This window comes from Tamandua tetradactyla, chromosome 3, assembly GCF_023851605.1.
Source record: "Tamandua tetradactyla isolate mTamTet1 chromosome 3, mTamTet1.pri, whole genome shotgun sequence".
Taxonomy (NCBI): domain Eukaryota; kingdom Metazoa; phylum Chordata; class Mammalia; order Pilosa; family Myrmecophagidae; genus Tamandua; species Tamandua tetradactyla.
Window position 1 is genome coordinate 207919960 of NC_135329.1, and position 21095 is coordinate 207941054.

At 37.8% G+C, this 21095-nt stretch overlaps 1 pseudogene; it reads right to left on the reverse strand.

Moving 5' to 3' along the window:
- Positions 1–687: 687 nt before the first annotated feature.
- Positions 688–15760, reverse strand: LOC143676626 (cytoskeleton-associated protein 2-like; annotated as a pseudogene).
- Positions 15761–21095: the final 5335 nt, after the last annotated feature.

Below are 21095 nucleotides of genomic sequence, written 5' to 3' on the forward strand. Positions count from 1 at the left end.
TAAATAGAATAAAGACAGCTGCTATTACACAAATGGAAAGAATGATCATAAATAAGATGAAGTATGTGATCTTTGATCACAGTGAAATAAAACCAATCTTTTACAATGAAAAATCACTTATTAAAACTTAGAGTTGATAAATTATGCATACCATTTAAGTATTACTTTAGGGCTTTAGAAAACAATTTTATTGGTGGTATTCATGTATGAGAGGAAAAGAAATGTTTACTCGACATGGTGGTCAGGTTTCAGAGGACATGATTTAACAGTAAAGCTCTAATATCAGACAGAAAAAACAAGTTTAACTACTAGTATTTTAGAAATGTTACCAAAACTAGAATGAAATTTGTTACTGATATATTAACTCCATTCTAATAAGTCTATAAACTACATCAAAGGAAGTCATGGAAGTTAAAATTTTAACTAAGAAAGGAACTCAGACTAACTTTAAAGTTTCTAAAATCCACTAAGTTTACCTACCATCTTTCTCTTACCACATTCCTTATGAGAGCTTCAGTTTTCTTCTACTGTCTCAGTCTCAGAGCACATCCAGCAGAGCACCGCATTAGGACGGCATACAAAAGCATCCGTTTCACTTCCCAATTCTGTTAGCTGTTTCAGTGAAGACACACAAGGATAATGGTCTTTTAACATATCTGGCAATTTGGAATTTTTCTCTTGAAGACGCCAAGAATGTCTCACTGGTGTCAGAAACTTCAGCTCTTTAAATGCAGAATTTGTTGTGTCAAACTGCATCTTCTTTTTTATACTTTGCAAGTATAGTGTAGTAGAAACATTTAATTAAGCAACTTGCTCTAGTTTTGTTTTGGGGGGTTTTAGCATCACTGGTAGACTCTTTTGTTTTGTCCTCTCATTCATTTTCACAGTCTTGAAATATCACATTTCTATGTGGTTTGTTTTCCATTTCCAGTTTTTCTGGCTTTATGTTAACACCTGTATTTTCAGTGTTTACTTCTTGGATTTGTTCCATGGCTACACAAGCCTCAGTATTTTCTCCAAAATTAACTTCTTCTTGACTCTTCAGTGTTAGAATATTTACAATTGCATGTCACATGTCTTCAATAGGCTGAGCCCCTGCCTGAATGACTTTCTCATAGATTGTGATAATATTTTCAATAGGACTTGTGATTGATTCAAGATGGCAAGGCATACCCAATATTTAACAAACTTTTTCACATCTGGAATATTTTCAACCAGATCATTCAGTGTAGCCAACATTTCTTCTTCTGAGCATTTCTCATTAATCAGGTTCAAGCATTCACAAAATGTCTTGTTTACTTTTTCAGTAAATAGTCTCTGTTCATCTTCTTCTGCCATGGTAGTTCAGAAGGACCCAATTGGTTTTTCATTTTGTCCTTCAGGTTCTAGTTGGCTAAGTATGGAGGTAGGAGGCCTTCTTATTTATTTAATTTTTAAAATTAATTTTTAAATTTTTTTTAAAAAAATGACAAGAAAGAAATACAACATTCTTAACATATGATCATTACAGTCTACATATATAATCAGTAATTCACAATATCATCACATAGTTGCATATTCATCATCATGATCACTTTGTAGAACATTTGCATCTATTCAGAAAAAGAAAAAGACAACAGAAAAACATTCATACATACCATACCTCTTACCCCTTCCTTTCATTGATCACTAGCATTTTAATCTACTAAATTTATTTTAATATTTGTTCCCCCTACTATTTATTTTTATTTCATATGTTCTACTCATTGTTGATAAAAGAAGCATCAGACACAAGGTTTTCACAATCACACAGTCACATTGTGAAGGTATATCATTATACAATCATCTTCAATAAACATGGCTACTGGAACATAGCTCTACATTTTCAGGCAGTTCCCTTCAGCCTCTCCATTACATCTTGACTAACAAGGTGATTATCTATTTAATGCGTAAGAATAACCTCCAGGATAACCTCTCAGTTCTGTTTGGAATCTCTTACCACTGACACTTTATTTTCTCTCATTTTACTCTTTTCCCTTTTGGTCAAGAAGGTTTTTTCAATCCCTTGATGCTGAGTCTCAGCTCACTCTAGGGGTTTTCTCAATCCCTTGATGTGGAGTCCCAGCTCATTCTAGGATCTATGTCCCACGTTGCCAGGAAGGTCCACACCACTGTGAGTCATGTCCCACATAGACAGGGAGAAGGCAGTGAGTTTGCTTGTTGTGTTGGCTGGAGAGAGAGGCCACATCTGAGCAACGAAAGAGTTTCTCTTGGGGGTGACTCTTAGGCTTAATTTTAAGGAGGCATGCCTATCCTTTGTGGGGTTAAGTTTCATATGAACAAACCCCAAGATTGGGGGCTGAGCCTATTGTTTTGGTTGTCTGCACTGCTTGTGAGAATATCAAGAATTCAACTTGAGGACTTCTGGGTCAAGATGGCGGCTTAACAACATGTGTATTTTAGTTTGTCCTCCAGAACAACTACTAAATGACCAGAAACAGCACAGAACAGCTCCTGGGGCCACGTCAGTGACCAGACACACAGCACACTCCAGTCTGGACCAGCTGGACCGGCTGTGAGCACCCCCCCCCCCCCCCACCGAACCGTGAGTTCCCAAAGCTGCAGTGGCCAGCGCCCCTCCCCCACAGGCCGCTTCCCAGAGGGGAAAGGAAAGGACTTTACCAGCAGCAGAGACTGGGCACAATCAAACACCAATTGTGGAACTAATTAACAAATTCTGACTACTAAAAATAGGCCCCCAGCTTAGGTGAACCTGATCAAAGCAGAGGTTGCTCATTTTTGCCCTGGTGCCAAGGGGGCAGGACTGACAGAAAAAGGGTGGAAAAAAAAAAAGAAGGAAACAGAGATTTTTGTGGCTTTGTATCTACAAAGGCTTGACTGCCTCTGGATACAGCGGCAGGACTTTTCAGGCTGCAACTGCCCCAGGCATAGGCAGAAGTGAGCTCTTTTGGGGGCTTATCTGGAGCCTGTGCCTTCTCCAGGGGAGGGGTGAAGCCCCACCCAGGTGGAATCCCTCCATCAAGGAATTCAGACACCAGGGCTTGGTAATTTGAAGCCATTAAAACCAGCCTACAACCTCTCTTCTATCTCCACCACACCCCCAGCAGGGAGAGTCTGCCAAAGTTAAAGGTACTGCATCATCTTATGCTGGTGGGACCTGCAGGCAGACAAGTGCCACATACTGGGCAGGATAAGAAAAACAGAGTCCAGAGACTTCACAGGAAAGTCTTTCAAACTGTTGGGTCTCACCCTCAGGGAAAACCAACGCAGGTGACTCTTTCCTCCTGATAGGAGGCCAGTTCAGTCTGGGAAAATCTGGCTGGGGTCTATAATATCTAAGTAGACCCTCCTAAGTGTGTGTGTGGGAAAGGCACCACACAAGCAGGGCAAGAAACAAGAAAACAAGAACTGAAAAATTCTCCTCTGTTAAACAAAACTTTAGCTAAAGGTCCAGAAAAAGCTGAACAGAATGTCAAAGAACAGATAGACAACAAATTCATCCAGCAAGAAAACCCTAGATGAAAGAGGCGAAAACAATCTCCAGAATAAACAGATTAAGGTAATTAAATGCCTAGACGCCAACAAAAAATAACAAATCACACTAGGAAAATTAAAGATATGGCCCAGTCAAAGGAACAAACCAACAATTCAAATGACATACAGGAGCTGAAACAATTAATTCAGAATGTATGAACAGAAACATGGAAAACCTCATCAAAAACCAAATCAATGAATTGAGGGAGGATATAAAGAAGGCAAGGAAAGAACAAAAAGAAGAAACTGAAAGTCTGAAAAAACAAATCACAGAACTTATGGGAATGAAAGACATGGTAGAAGAGATGAAAAAAACAATGGAAACCTACAATGGTAGATTTCGAGAGACAGAACATAGGATTTCTGAACTGGAGGACGGAACATCTGAAATCTGACAAGAAACAGAAACAATAGGGAAAAAAATGGAAAAATATGAGCAGGGACTCAGGGAATTGAAAGACAATAGGAAGCGCACGAATATACATGTTCTGGGTGTCCCAGAAGGAGAATAGAAGGGAAAAGGAGGAGAAAAACTAATGGAAGAAATTATCACTGAAAATTTCCCAACTCTTATGAAAGATCTAAAATTACAGATCCAAGAAGTGCAGCGTACCCCAAAGAGAATAGATCCAAATAGACATACTCCAAGAAATTTAATGATCAGAATGTCAGAGGTCAAAGAGAAAGAGAGGATCTTGAAAGCAGCAAGAGAAAAGCAATCCATCACATACAAGGGAAGCCCAATAAGACTATGCACAGATCTCTCAGCAGAAACCATGGAGGTGAGAAGACAGTGGGATAATATATTTAAATTATTAAAAGAGAAAAACTGCCAACCAAGAATTCTATATCCAGCAAAACTGTCCTTCAAAAATCAGGGGGAAATTAAAACATTTTCAGACAAAAAATCACTGAGAGAATTTGTGACCAAGAGACCAGTTCTGCAAGAAATACTAAAGGGAACACTAGAGACAGATATGAAGACAGAAGAGAGAGGTGTGGCGAAGAGTGTAGAAAGGAAGACTATGAGTAAAGGTAAAAAGAAGGAAAATTAGATATGACATATAAAATCCAGAAAGCAAAATAGTAGAAGAAAGTACTACCCATGCAGTAATAACACTGATGTTAATGGATTAAATTCTCCAGTCAAAAGACATAGTCTGCAGCTCTTCCGGAGAAGATGGCGGCTTAGTAAGACGCGCGGGTCTTACTTCCTCCTCCAGAATAGCTACTAGGGGAGTAGAAACGATACAGAACAGCTCCTGGAGCCACGACAGAGATCAAGAAGACAGCGTACCCCATTCTGGAATGGCTGACTGGCTGGGAGAACCCGCTCCGGTGAGATCACCGAGGGGCGCGGGTTTCCACAAGCCGGGTCGGCAAGCGGCTGGGTCCCTCCCTTCCTCCTTCCCGGGCCAGCTGGGAGAATTGGACAGGCGGTCCCCTCAAGCCGCGGCAGCTGGCGCCCCCCCCCCCCATGTGCAGCCCCCCGGACCAACTGGGAGAATTGGATCGGAGATCCCCAGGCCACAGAGAACGGTGACCGGGGTCCCTTCCAAACACATGGCTTCCCGGTCCGGCTGGGAACGGTGCACTCTCCCAGGCCGCGGCAGCTGGCGCCCTCCTGCCACGCTTGGCGCCCCGGGCCAGCTAGGAGATTCGGACGGGCGCTCTCCCGGGCTGTGGCGGCCGGCGACCCTCCCCGTGTTCGGATCCCCGGGGCGGCTGGCACTCTTCCAAGATGCTTCGGCTGGCAAACCTCCCGCACGGTGAGAGTTTTCCAAAGTTAAAGGACCCACAGCACCTTTTACTGGTGGGACCCACAGACAAACGAGTCCCACGAGCGCCACCTACTTGGCAGGATAAGAAAAACAGAACCCAGAGATTTCACAGAAACATCTTTCAACCTGTTGGGTCCAACACCCAGGGAAATCTGACTAAATGCCCAGATGCCAGCAGAAGATAACGGATCACGCCCAGAAAATTGAAAATATGGCCCAGTCAAAGGAACAAACCAATAGTTCAAATGAGATACAGGAGCTGAGACAACTAATGCTGAATATACGAACAGAAATGGAAAACCTCTTCAAAAATGAAATCGATAAATTGAGGGAGGACATGAAGAAGACATGGGCTGAACAAAAAGAAGAAATAGAAAAACTGAAAAAACAAATCACAGAGCTTATGGGAGTGAAGGATAAAGTAGAAAAGATGGAAAAAACAATGGATACCTACAATGATAGATTTAAAGAGACAGAAGATAGAATTAGTGATTTGGAGGATGGAACATCTGAATTCCAAAAAGAAACAGAAACTATCGGGAAAAAAATGGAAAAATTTGAACAGGGGATCAGGGAACTGAAGGACAGTATGAACCGCACAAAAATACGTGTTGTGGGTGTCCCAGAAGGAGAAGAGAAGGGAAAAGGAGGAGAAAAACTAATGGAAGAAATTATCACTGAAAATTTCCCAACTCTTATGAAAGATCTAAAATTACAGATCCAAGAGTGCAGCGCACCCCAAAGAGATTAGACCCAAAAAGGCATTCTCCAAGACACTTACTAGTTAGAATGTCAGAGGTCAAAGAGAAAGAGAGGATCTTGAAAGCAGAAAGAGAAAAACAACCCATCACATACAAGGGAAACCCAATAAGACTATGTGTAGATTTCTCAGCAGAAACCATGGAAGCTAGAAGACAGTGGGATGATATATTTAAATTACTAAAAGAGAAAAACTGCCAACCAAGACTCCTATATCCAGCAAAATTGTCCTTCAAAAATGAGGGAGAAATTAAAACATTTATAGACAAAAAGTCACCGAGAGAATTTGTGACCAAGAGACCAGCTCTGCAAGAAATACTAAAGGGAGCACTAGAGTCAGATATGAAAAGACAGAAGAGAGAGGTATGGAGAAGAGTGTAGAAAGAAGGAAAATCAGATATGATGTACATAACACAAAAGACAAAATGGCAGAGGAAAATATTATCCAAACTTTAATAACACTAAATGTTAATGGACTGAATTCCCCAATCAAAAGACATAGACTGGCAGAATGGATTAAAAAACAGGATCCTTCTATATGCTGTCTATAGGAAACACATCTTAGACCCAAAGATAAACATAGGTTGAAAGTGAAAGGTTAGGAAAAGATATTTCATGCAAATAACAACCAGAAAAGAGCAGGAGTGACTATACTAATATCCAACAAATTAGACTTCAAATGTAAAACAGTTAAAAGAGACAAAGAAGGACACTATCTACTAATAAAAGGAACAATTAAACAAGAGGACATAACAATCATAAATATTTATGCACCGAACCGGAATGCCCATAAATACGTGAGGAATACACTGCAAACACTGAAAAGGGAAATAGACACTATACCATAATAGTTGGAGACTTCAATTCACCACTCTCATCAATGGATAGAACATCTAGACAGAGGATCAATAGAGAAATAGAGAATCTGAATATTACTATAAATGAGCAAGACTTAACAGACATTTATAGGACATTAAATCCCACAACAGCAGGATACACCTTTTTCTCAAGTGCTCATGGATCATTCTCAAAGACAGACCATATGCTGGGTCACAAAGCAAGTCTTAACAAATTTAAAAAGATTGAAATCATACACAACACTTTCTCGGATCATAAAGGAATGATTTGGAAATCAATAATAGGCGGAGTGCCAGAAAATTCACAAATACGTGGAGGCTCAACAACACACTCTTAAACAACGAGTGGGTCAAAGAGGAAATTGCAAGAGAAATTAGTAAATACCTCGAGGCGAATGAAAACGAAAACACAACATATCAAAACTTATGGGACGCAGCAAAGGCAGTGCTAAGAGGGAAATTTATTGCCCTAAATGCCTATATCAGAAAAGAAGAAAAGGCAAAAATGCAGGAATTAACTGTCCACTTGGAAGAACTGGAGAAAGAACAGCAAACTACTCCCAAAGCAAGCAAAAGGAAAGAAATAACAAAGATTAGAGCAGAAACAAATGAAATTGAAAACATGAAAACAATAGAGAAAATCAATAAGACCAGAAGTTGGTTCTATGAGAAAATCAGTAAGATTGATGGGCCCTTATCAAGATTGACAAAAAGAAGAAGAGAGAGGATGCAAATAAATAAGCTCAGAAATGGAAGAGGAGACATAACTACTGACCTCACAGAAATAAAGGAGGTAATAACAGAATACTATGAACAACTTTACGCTAATAAATGCAACAATTTAGATGAAATGGACGGGTTCCTGGAAAGACATGAACAACCAACTTTGACTCAAGAAGAAATAGATGACCTCAACAAACCAATCACAAGTAAAGAAATTGAATTAGTCATTCAAAAGCTTCCTAAAAAGAAAAGTCCAGGACCAGACGGCTTCGCATGTGAATTCTATCAAACATTCCAGACAGAATTAGTACCAACTCTCCTCAAACTCTTCAAAAAAATCGAAGTGGAGGGAAAACTACCTAATTCATTCTATGAAGCCAACATCACCCTCATACCAAAGCCAGGCAAAGATATTACAAAAAAAAAAAACTACAGACCAATCTCTCTAATGAATATAGACGCAAAAATTCTCAATAAAATTCTAGCAAATCGTATCCAACAACACATTAAAAGAATTATACATCATGACCAAGTAGGATTCATCCCAGGTATGCAAGGATGGTTCAACATAAGAAAATCAATTAATGTAATACACCATATCAACAAATCAAAGCAGAAAAATCACATGATCATCTCAATTGATGCAGAGAAGGCATTTGACAAGATTCAACATCCTTTCCTGTTGAAAACACTGCAAAAGATAGGAATACAAGGGAACTTCCTTAAAATGATAGAGGGAATATATGAAAAACCCACAGCTAATATCATCCTCAATGGGGAAAAATTGAAAACTTTCCCCCTAAGATCAGGAACAACACAAGGATGTACACTATCACCACTATTATTCAACATTGTGTTGGAGGTTCTAGCCAGAGCAATTAGACACGAAAAAGAAATACAAGGCATCAAAATTGGAAAGGAAGAAGTAAAACTATCACTGTTTGCAGACGATATGATACTATACGTCGAAAACCCAGAAAATCCACAACAAAATTACTAGAGCTAATAAATGAGTACAGCAAAGTAGCAGGTTACAAGATCAACATTCAAAAATCTGTAGCATTTCTATACACTAGTAATGAACAAGCTGAGGGGGAAATCAAGAAACAAATCCCATTTACAATTGCAACTAAAAGAATAAAATACCTAGGAATAAATTTAACTAAAGAGACAAAAAACCTATATAAAGAAAACTACAAAAAACTGTTAAAAGAAATCACAGAAGACCTAAATAGATGGAAGGGCATACCGTGTTCATGGATTGGAAGACTAAATATAGTTAAGATGTCAATCCTACCTAAATTGATTTACAGATTCAATGCAATACCAATCAAAATCCCAACAACTTATTTTTCAGAAATAGAAAAGCCAATAAACAAATTTATCTGGAAGGGCAGGGTGCCCCGAATTGCTAAAAACATCTTGAGGAAAAAAAACGAAGCTGGAGGTCTCGCGCTGCCTGACTTTAAGGCATATTATGAAGCCACAGTGGTCAAAACAACATGGTATTGGCATAAAGATAGATATATCGACCAATGGAATCGAATAGAGTGCTCAGATATAGACCCTCTCATCTATGGACATTTGATCTTTGATAAGGCAGTCAAGTCAACTCACCTGGGACAGAACAGTCTCTTCAATAAATGGTGCCTAGAGAACTGGATATCCATATGCAAAAGAATGAAAGAAGACCCGTATCTCACACCCTATACAAAAGTATATCAAAATGGATCAAAGATCTAAACATTAGGTCTAAGACCATAAAACAGTTAGAGAAAAATGTAGGGAGATATCTTATGAAACTTACAATTGGAGGCGGTTTTATGGACCTTAAACCTAAAGCAAGAGCACTGAAGAAGGAAATAAATAAATGGGAGCTCCTCAAAATTAAACACTTTTGTGCATCAAAGAACTTCATCAAGAAAGTAGAAAGACAGCCTACACAATGGGAGACAATATTTGGAAACGACATATCAGATAAAGGTCTAGTATCCAGAATTTATAAAGAGATTGTCCAACTCAACAACAAAAAGACAGCCAACCCAATTACAAAATGGGAAAAAGACTTGAACACACACCTATCAGAAGAGGAAATACAAATGGCCAAAAGGCACATGAAGAGATGCTCAATGTCCCTGGCCATTAGAGAAATGCAAATCAAAACCACAATGACATATCATCTCACACCCACCAGAATGGCCTTTATCAGCAAAACAGAAAATGACAAGTGCTGGAGAGGATGCGGAGAAAGAGGCACACTTATCCACTGTTGGTGGGAATGTCAAATGGTGCATCCACTGTGGAAGGCAGTTTGGCGGTTCCTCAAAAAGCTGAATATAGAATTGCCATATGACCCAGCAATACCATTGCTAGGTAACTACTCATAGGACTTAAGGGCAAAGACACAGACGGACATTTGAACACCAATGTTTATAGCAGCGTTATTTACAATTGCAAAGAGATGGAAATAGCCAAAATGTCCATCAACAGACGAGTGGCTAAACAAACTGTGGTATATATATACGATGGAATATTATGCAGCTTTAAGACAGAATAAACTTATGAAGCATGTAATAACATGGATGGACCTAGAGAACATTATGCTGAGTGAGTCTAGCCAAAAACTAAAGGACAAATACTGTATGGTCCCACTGATGTGAACCGACATTCGAGAATAAACTTGGAATATGTCATTGGTAACAGAGTCCAGTAGGAGTTAGAAACAGGGTAAGATAATGGGTAATTGGAGCTGAAGGGATACAGACTGTGCAACAGGACTAGATACAAAAACTCAAAAATGGACAGCACAATAATACCTAATTGTAAAGTAATCATGTTAAAACACTGAATGAAGCTGCATCTGAGCTATAGGTTTTTTTTTTTTTGTCTGTCTGTTTGTTTGTCTTTTTTTTTCTTTTTCCTTTTCTTTTTTTTTACTATTATTATTATTTTTATTTTTTTCTCTATATTAACATTCTATATTTTTTCTGTTGTTTTGCTAGTTCTTTTCCTAAATCGATGCAAATGTACTAAGAAATGATGATCATACATCTATGTGATGATGCTAAGAATTACTGATTGCATATGTAGAATGGAATGATTTCTAAATGTTAGGTTAATTTCTTTTTTTTTCTTTAATTAAAAAAAAAAAAAAAAAAGACATAGTCTGACAGAATGGATTAAAAAACAGGTCCCAGGGCCATGGTGGCTCAGCAGGTAAGAGTGCTTGCCTGCTATGCCCAAGGACCGGGATTCGATTCCTGGTGCCTGCTCATGTAAAAAACAAACAAACAAACAAACAAACAAATAAAAACAGGACCCATCTATATGCTGTCTCTACTCAAAGGACACGAGGCCAAGGATACAAATGGACATTTACACATCAATGTTTATAGCAGCATTATTAACAATTACCAAGAGAAGGAAACAGCCAAAATGTCCATCAACAGACAGTTGGCTAAACAAACTGTGACATTTACATAAGATGGAATATTATGCAGCTGTAAGACAGAATAAAGTTATGAAGTATGTAACAACATGAATGGACCTTAAGGACATTATGGTGAGTGTGACTAGCCAGAAACAAAAGGACAAATACTGCATGTTCTCACTGATATGAACTGACATTAGTGAATAAACTTGGAATATTTCCTTGGTAACAGAGACCATCAGGAGATAGAAATAGGGTAAGATATTGGGTAATTGGAGCTGAAGGGATACAGATTGTGCAACAGGACTGAATATAAAAACTCAGAAATGGACAGCACAATATTACCTAACTGTAATACAATTATTTTAAAACACTGAATGACGCTCCATATGAAAATGATAGAGGGAGGAGGGCTGGGTCATAAATGAAATCACAAAGAAAGATAGATGATAAAGATTGAGATGGTGTAATGTAGGAATGCCTAGAGTATATAATGATAGTGACTAAATGTACAAATTTAAATAATGTTTTTGCATGAGGAAGAACAAAGAATGTCATTACTGCAGTGTGCTGAAAACAGATCGTACTTAATAGTTTAAAATTTCAACCAATGTGTGAGACTAAAGCAAAAAATGTTTATTTGGTACAAATCTATACTTTGACTAGTGCATCTCCTAATATAACTTATGTAGATAGTTGATTGAACACCTTAAGTATATGGAACTTTGTATAGGACATGAGATTTTGTTGGTTTGTCCAGGTGATGCCCTGATGAATCCCAGAGTGATTTGATCAGTGTGTGGGAAAGTATTTGCAAAGTCCCCTTTGGAGAATGGTGAGAACGGGGGAAAACTCAACTTCCCCAAGTTGAATTCTTGATAGTCTCACAAGCAGTGTGGACAACCAAAGCTATAGGCTGAGGCCCCAGTCTTGGGGGTTGTTCATATGAAACTTAACCCCACAGGGGATAGGTCAAGCCTACTTAAAATTAAGCCTAAGAGTCACCCCCAAGAGAACTTCTTTCGTTGCTCAGATGTGGCCTCTCTCTCCAGCCAACACAGCAAGCAGACTCACCACCCTCCCCCTGTCTACATGGGACATGACTACCAGGGGTGTGGATCTTCCTGGCAGCGTGGGACAGAAATCCCAGAATGAGCTGAGATTCAGCATCAAGGGATTGAGAAAAACTCTAGAATGAGCTCAGACCCAGCATCAAGGGATTGAGAAAACCTTCTCGACTAAAAGGGGGAAGAGTGAAATGAGACAATGTGTCAATGGCTGAGAGATTCCAAACAGAGTCGAGAGGTTATCCTGGAGGTTATTCTTATGCATTAAGTAGATATCACCTTGTTATCCAAGATGTAATGGAGTGGCTGGAGGGAACTGCCTGAAAATATAGAGCTATGTTCCAGTAGCCATGTTTCTTGATGATGATTGTATAATGATATAGCTTTCACAATGTGACTGTGTGATTGTGAAAACCTTGTGTCTGATGCTCCTTTTATCTACCTTGTCAACAGATGAGAGGAACATATGGAATAAAAATAAATAATAGGGGGAACATATGTTAAAATAGATTTAGTTTGAAATGCTAGTGATCAATGACAGGGATCAGTAAGGGGTATGGCCTGTAAAATTTTTTTTTCTGTTTGTTATATTTTTCTGTTGTCTTTTTATTTCTTTTTCTGAATTTATGCTAATGTTCTGGGAAATGATAATGATGATGAATATGCAACTATGTGATGATATTGTGAATTGCTGAGTGTATGTGTTGGGAATGTTTGTGTTTCTTGTAATTTTTTTTCAGTCAATAAAAAATTTAAAAAATAAAAAAGAATAACCTCCAGGAAAAAAAAAAAAGAATTCAACTTGAGGAAGTTGAATTTTCCCCCTTTCTAGGAGGTCTTTTTAGCACTCTTTGTTTGCTAGCTTTCCACTTGGTCAGATGGATTTTTCTCTCTTCTGAAGTTTCATTGGGTTGAGCCAATCTATGGAGGATTGCTTTGGCTGCAGTACATCTTCACTGGTCAGTGGTTTTAGACTGTTCAAGCAGTGTGGTGTTAGATGATAAAGGAGGTTATAACTTTAGAAGCCAGGTTTCTTGACAATGTCTCATTTCTTTTTGAGTCTTGAGAATTTATTTGGACCCTAGATACATCTGTGTTTAATTGTAGTACTCCTTTCCAGTAGGCCCTTTCTCGATTGTAACATTGGCAGAAGGTCTACTGATGCCCTGTTTCACCTTGTCCAGGCCATTACTGTGGTGACTTCTAATTGGAGGTCACACACGTTGTTTGTCCTGACATGCAGTGCTAGCAGATTTTGTGGTAGTTATGTTTGAGACTCTATTACTTTTCACTATTATACTGCTGGTGTTTACAGGCTGAGGCTCTGTGGCTTGAGAGACAGTAGTTGAAAGTTTCTTGGTTGTTGCAGAACTTGCATCTATGACTTGTAGAGGTTTTCTAGATGAATTAAACTTAGGCTGAACAATTTGGCTACAATAAGATCTCAACAGCACAGGTTTCTTGGGAATGTTAGCAGCATCTTCCTCAGGTGCTTCTGTAGTCATTTGGCTTTTTTTTTTCCCACTATTTTTTAAAAAGTGAAATGCTTGAGTAAATGTCACAAGTTGATTTGGGGATCATCTTTAATTGGAAACAACTGAATAGTTTGATTATTATCCTTAAAATTATATGTACTGACTGCTATAGTTGAATTGGTTGATTCATTAGAAGATTTTAAAGGAATGTAATTTTTTCCCATGCTTGTATTATTTTTGCTCTCTGTAGATCTATTGGCATTTTCTTTATCAGCCATCTTTAAGTTTCAGAACTTTTGTCTCTTCTTGGACCTGGTGTTCAGTTGGCATCATTCTTCGGCTTCTGGATAGCTGAGCTTCCTCTTTGTATACAAAACACATTTTTCTTTCTAATAGAAGTTCCTTGAGGTTTTGTCTTCTTTGCTCTCTGAAGGCTGGCCAGGCCCTCTGACTGGGTGGCAGCTGCAGGCCTCGAGGCTTATCGCAGCCGAGAGTCGTGCTCAGCGGACCTACTTGCAGCCAGCAGTCCACAGCCACCGCCTGAAACATTTATTCTTAATTATTGTCAAGTTTCTTAATTTTAAGACCATCCAGGTTTCAGGGCTGGGTTAATTTTCTTTGATGTCTAAGCTGTGCTTTTAAAAACACTATTCTTCCTATCAGATTAATGTATTCATTTCAGTTATGAAGAATGTAAACTAGTTTTGTAAACATAAAATGTAGTATATATGAAAGCATATTTGTTAACAAAGCATTACAGAAATTGCAATTATTCTGGTGTTAGAATCAGAAGTGGTGTATTGCCTTTTTCTCCAGTTGTATTCTATTGCAGTCTGAGAACGTGTGTAAAATCTTTTTGTATTTACTGAGAATATCTTTGTCTTCAAAATTGCAACTAATTTTTGGGAATGATTAGTGTACAGTTGAGAAATCTTTCTATTTCCCAATTTTCCCTCTTTGAATAAGTTTCTGCAAGCTCCTTCTTTTGTAGAAGAAGATGCAAGGACTTGCTGAAGATGCCACAGTGGGGCTGGGCAGAGTCTATGATTGCTGCCAATGAATGGAGTATTGTTGAGAGTTCACACCGACATGTTTCAACAGCACCCTTTCCCCTGCTGGTACTCCCTTCTGCTGAAAAGTTATAGAGCAGGGTTGCCTGCCCACGGCCAAACGGCTTGTTTTCTGGACCCTCCCTTTTCCTGCAGCCTCACTGCTGCACACAGCATCATATTGACCTGCTGTCCTTAAACTTCTCTTGGCATTCTCTAAAGAAAGAATTCTTTCCCAGGAGGCTGACTCCTTATGCAAATAGAACTCCAGTGGGCCCTCCCATTGATGTTCTGGGCATGCCCAGATATGCTGGATTCCTGGGATATATATAATTTAATCAGTCAAGCTAAGACATGCTATACTTGCTCTTGTGCGTGTATGATTTATCTAAACCAGCCCTTTAAATAATTCTACCTCTTTTTCTTAAACGTGTGTGTGACCATTTTACGAAATGCATAGGTTTGGATTTTGTCTTTTTAATCCAGTCTCTGATTCTGTTTTCTCAATAGGAGAATTTAGTTCATTTACATGTAATCTTATAATCACTGCAATTATGTTACCACATATTTTTCTCAGTTAATAAAATTCTTGTGTTTTCTTTAACTTAACATAGGATTTCTGTTGGACACTGTGTTTTTTTTTTCATTCCAGTGAGATCAAATGCAACATTTTCTGAATAAGCTAATTTCCTAGTGTTTTACTGTGTCTTCACTTACCCAACAAAATACAATCTGTGCTCATTTTAAAATATCTGTTCTAACTCAAAAACATACTTCTTTCATGTAAATTAGATTCAAATTTTTTTCTCCAACCCCTCCTAAGTTAATTACTCTTGGTTTTGTTTTAGAAATCTAGAAACTTTTCTCTCTCCAGTTAAACATTTAAAATACAGCTATCACATTTTATTACAGCTATAATTTATATCCCTGCTTTTCAGATGGGAGTATGCATATTTGTAGAGATATCAGGGTATACTGCATAAGGTGACCATTTCTTCCTGCCGGTATGCCCTCCATTGAAACTGTTTCCCCTAATAATCACACATAACATACACACACACAACCTCTAAGGAAGGTGTGGACATGGGCAGTCCTAATCATACTGGGTGAGTTTCTTCCCCTGGCAGAACAGACTTATTCCGGTGGACCCTGAAACCAATTCATAGGCCAGTTGAGCCAATCAGATTTTCTTTCTCTAGAATTCTAGAATACAGTGACTCAGCAGGCAATATTGGGTGCTTGAAAGGAGGAAACAGGCTCACCCTTCATTGAAATTGTTCCTCTCACCCCAACACACACAAACACGCATGCGTGCACACACAAAATACATAGTGGCTTGGAGGAGGGTTGTACCTGAAAAAAAAAAGTCAGGGTTTTGTTAGGAAGCAGTCACCAAAATAGAAGCTTTGGTAGGCTAAAGTGTTTTTTACATGAAAAGAATTGAAAGCTGCCTCTACCTGTTAGGACCACTGTATACAAGACAGTGAGCCAGTTTACATTCCCAAGAATGATTACCATTAAGATAATTCTCCAGTGATAATATCAGCAAACACATATATCTACTATGTGCCAGGTACTGTTCTTAGTGCTTTACATATATTGACTTCTTTAAATCTCACATCAACCCTACGAGGTGAAACTATAATTTTCCACGTTCTAGAGGAAAACTGAGACACAGAGAGACTGAGTAAATTATCCACAGTCACAGCTAGTAATTGAGACACAGAGAGATTGAGTAAATTACCCACAGTCACAGCTAGTAATTGAGGAGTTGGATTTGAACTGAGCAGTTTGGTTTTTCCCTTCTTGAGTATTATCCTGCGTTGCTGCTTATCAGAGTTGCAACATGAGAAGCCCTTTTCTGTGATACTAGCTTCACATAGGCTGATATCTAGCATGGGGCAAGGTAGGAGGGAAAATAAAATCTTGTCCAATGAAGACATCTCTCTGCAGTGAATTCCTCTATAAGATAAAGGTAAAAATATTCTGGATTTTGCTATTTAATGCCATAATTTTCTCTTTTAAAGTGTAATAATTGTTAGATGCAGCTGGTGAAATAAATCTGTGATTAAAAGAGAAAGTTTGAAACTAGAAAAATATAAAACATGGAAGACAGGAGAAGGAAAAGGTTAAAATAAGATAGTGAGAGGGTGAGCAATGGTGGCTCAGTGGCAGAGTTCTCACCTTCCATGCCAGAGACCTGGGTTTGATCCCTGGTGCCTGCCCAGGCAAAAATAATAAGATGGTGAAAGAGCATAAAAATTAAGATAAATTTAAAGTTAAAAATGTGGGGATAAAAATTTAGAAAAACTAGGATAACACTGAAAATGAGAGCTTCCAATATCCTCACTTAAAGTAGAATATGTGAAATTAAAAGAAACAAAAGGGGAAACAATTAAAATACAAAAAAAATCAAACTTAAAAAATTAAGAATAAGATGTTGATAAAATACCATTAAAATAAAATTAACAATTAAAATATTTTAAAAAGATGAGCCCAAAAGAAAGGAAGATAACAGAGAAATTAGGTAAAGGCCAAGACTGATGAGGCAAAGGAATGTTTAGTAGGATTTAGATTTTTAAAGTTAAAATAAAAATAATACTAGAAAGAGAAGAAAATGTTTCATTTTAAATTAGAGAAGTTGGTTTACAGAAAAATCATGCATAAAGTACAAATGTGCCTATATACCACCCTAATATTAACACCTTGCATTAGTGCAGTACATTTGTTACAATTGATGAAAGCAAATTTTCATAATTGTATTATTAACCCAAGTCCACGGTTTAACTTATAGTTCACTCTTTGTGCTGTGCAGTCCTATGGAATTTTAAAACATTTTTTACTCTAGTAACATATACATGACCTAACATTTCCCTTCTAACCACATTCAAATATAAATTAGATAATAATTACGTTCACAATGTTGTGCTACCATCACTCCCATCCATTACCAAAACTTTTACACCATCCAAATAGAAACTCTGTACAATTTAAGCTTTACTTTCCTATTCCCTACTGCTACCCTGTCCCTGATAATTTAAATTTCAGATTTTGACTGTATGTCTAATTACTCCCATCAGTGAGATCAAACTATATTTGTCCTTTTGTGTCTGGCTTACTTCACTCAACATGATGTCTTCAAAGTTCATGCATATTGTCACACGTATCAGAACTGCATTTCTTTTTATAGCTGAATAATATTTTGTTATAAGTATATATCACAGTTTGCTTATCTGTTCATCAGTTGAGGGACATTTGGGTTGCTTCCATCTTTTGGCAATTATGAATAATGCCAGTATGAACATCCGAGTTCAAATATTTGTTTGAGTGTCTGCTTTCAATTCTTTTGGGTATATACCTACAAGTGGGATTGCTGGGTCATATGGTAATTCTATATTTAACTTTCTGAGGAACTGATAAACTGTATTACACAGTGTCTGTACCATTTTATATTATCACCAGCAATGAATGAATGTTCCTATTTCTCTTCAACATTAGTAATTAAAAAAAAAAGGTAGCCATTCTAGTGTAAAACGTGTCTCATTGTGGTTTAGCTATGCATTTTCCTAATGGCTAATGATGTTGAGTATTTTTTCATGTACTTTTTGGTCATTTGTATATCTTTTTTTTGAGAAATGTCTATTCTTTTGCCAATTTTAAAATTGGGTGGTCTTTTTGTTGTTGATTCAAAGGATTTGTATATATATATTCTGTAGATTTAAAAAAATCCTTATAAAGATATATGGTTTCCAGATATTTCTTCCATTGTAAAGATTATTGCTTTGCTTTCATGATGAAGTCCTTTGAGGCACAGTTTCAAATTTTGATGAGGTCCCATTTATCTATTTTTTCTTTTGTTGCTTGTGCTTTGGGTGTAAAGTCTAAGAAACCTCTGCTTAACACAAGGTCCTGAAGATGCTTCTATTTTTTTTAATGAGTTTTATAGTTCCAGCTCTTATAATTACACCTTTGATCCATTTTGAGCTGATTTTGTCTATGGTGTGAGGTAGGGGTTCACCTTCATTCTTTTGCAAATGGAGAGCCAGTTTTCCCAGCACTATTTGTTGAAGAGATTATTCTTCCCTGATTGAGTGGTCTTTGCCCCCTTGTTGAAAATCAAGTGGCCATAAATGTGAGGATTGATTTCTGAGCTGTCAATTAGATTTCATTGGCCTAAATGTCTGGTACTCTTATGCCAGTACCATGCTGTTTTGATTACTGTGGCTTTATAATAAGTTTTAAGACTGGGAAATGTAATTCCTCTAACTTTGTTCTTCTTTTTCAAGATATCTTTGGCTATTCAGGGGCCACCTGCTCTTGAAGATACATATTTGATGACTGGCTTTTTCATTTCTGAAAAGAAATGCACACAATTAGAAATTGTGTAGAAATTGTACACAATTTGGAGTTTTTTGTGTACAAGTCCTTTACATCCTTGGTTAGATTTATTCTTAAATGTATAAATTGCTTTGGGTAGAATTGAAATCTTAAAACTATTTAGTCTTCCAATCCGTGATCAGAAAATGTTCTTCCATTTATTTAGGTCTTTGATTTCTTTTAGCAATGCTTTGGAGTTTTTTGTGTACAAGTCCTTTACATCCTGGTTAGATTTATTCTTAGCTATTGCATTCTTTTAGTTGCATTTGTGAATGGAATATTTTTTCTTGATTCTTCTTTGGATTGTTCATTACCCATGCATAGAAACACTACTGATTTTTTTTAAGACCTCAGGAATGTACATGTAATTGACACTACATTGTATTAATCAATAGCTCCACTTTTTGCAAACTGTGGCTATGACAGTCCTGAACAAGAAGGGTTTCCTGTTTAAGCTGAAGTAGCTTTTCTAACTATGGGTCATCGTTCTTTCTGTGCAGAGTTTTACAGTTCCTCTAATGCATCTGGGACCACTGTCTCAAAGCAACCTGCAGCTTTCCTGACAACTCCTCACTTTATCTCCTTTACAGTTTAAGAACTGTAGCCATTTTCTGTTGAGTTTTTAGAATCTTCTGCTACTATATCTATCACTTCTACCATCAGATCCATAACCACCACCATAGGAAATGCCTGAGCTTCTTCCACCAAACTGCCCCTTTCATGGGTCCATAATCTAATTGCTGCTGTTCACTATAATTTCCAAAACCATTATAGTTCCCATCACCACCATAGTTACCACTGCCAAAATTTCCCCTTTCATTGTAACCATCATATCCTCCACCACCACCACCTTGTTTTCCATATCCTGGTCCACTACTATTATAGCCCTTTCTACCACTATATATTGTTTTTTGGGTGTTGATTTGTGTTCTAGTTTGCTAGCTGCCAGAATGCAATATACCAGAAACGGAATGGCTTTTTAAAAAGGAGAATTTAATGAGTTGCTAGTTTACAGTTCTAAGGCTGAGACAATGTCCCAGTTAAAGCAATTCTATAGAAATGTCCAATCTAAGGCATCCAGGGAAAGATACCTTGATGCAAGAAGGCCGATGAAGTTCAGGGTCTCTCTCTCTCATCCAAGAAGGCACATGGTGAACACAGTCATGGTTTCTCTCTCAGTTGGAAGGGCACATGGCGAGCAAGGCATCATCTGCTAGCTTCTTCTCCTAGCTTCCTGTTTCATGAAGCTCCCCGGGAGACGTTTTCCTTCTTCATCCCCAAAGGTCGCTGGCTGGTGGGCTCTCTGCTTCTTGTGGCTTCTCATTCTGCTCTGCTCTCTCTGAATCTCTCATTCTCCAAAATATTTCCTCTTTTATAGGACTCCAAAAACCAGTCAAGACCCACCCAAATGGGTAGAGACATGTCATCCCCTAATCCAGTTTAACAACCATTCTTGACTAAATCACATCATCCAGGGAGATGATCTGATTACAGTTTCAAACATACAGTATTGAATAGAGATTATTCTACCTTTATGAAATGGGATTTATATTAAAACATGGCTTTTCTTAGGGGGTGTACTTCCTTTCAAACCAGCACAATTTGTACCCTGCCATTTTGCTGAATTCATTTACTAGCTCTAAGGGCTTTGTTGTGGATTTTTCAGGAATTTCAGTATAGAGGATGTCAACTGCAAGAAGGAAATTTTTTACTTCTTCCTTTCCAATATGTATGCCTTTTATTTCTTTTTCTTGTCTAATTGCTCTGGCTAGAACTTCAGTACAATATTGAATAATAGCGGTGACAGTGGGTATTCTTGTCTTGTTTCTGATCTTAGAGGAAAAGTTGTTTTTGACCATCAAATATGATTTTAGCCATGGGCTTTTCATATATGCTCTTTATCATGTTGAGGAAATTTCCTTATATTCCTGGTTTTCTAAGTGTTTTTACCAAGAAGATGTGGTAGATTTTGTCAAATGCCCTTTTTGTGTCAATTGAGATGATCAAGTGGCTTTAATTCTTCATTCTGTTAATGTAGTATAT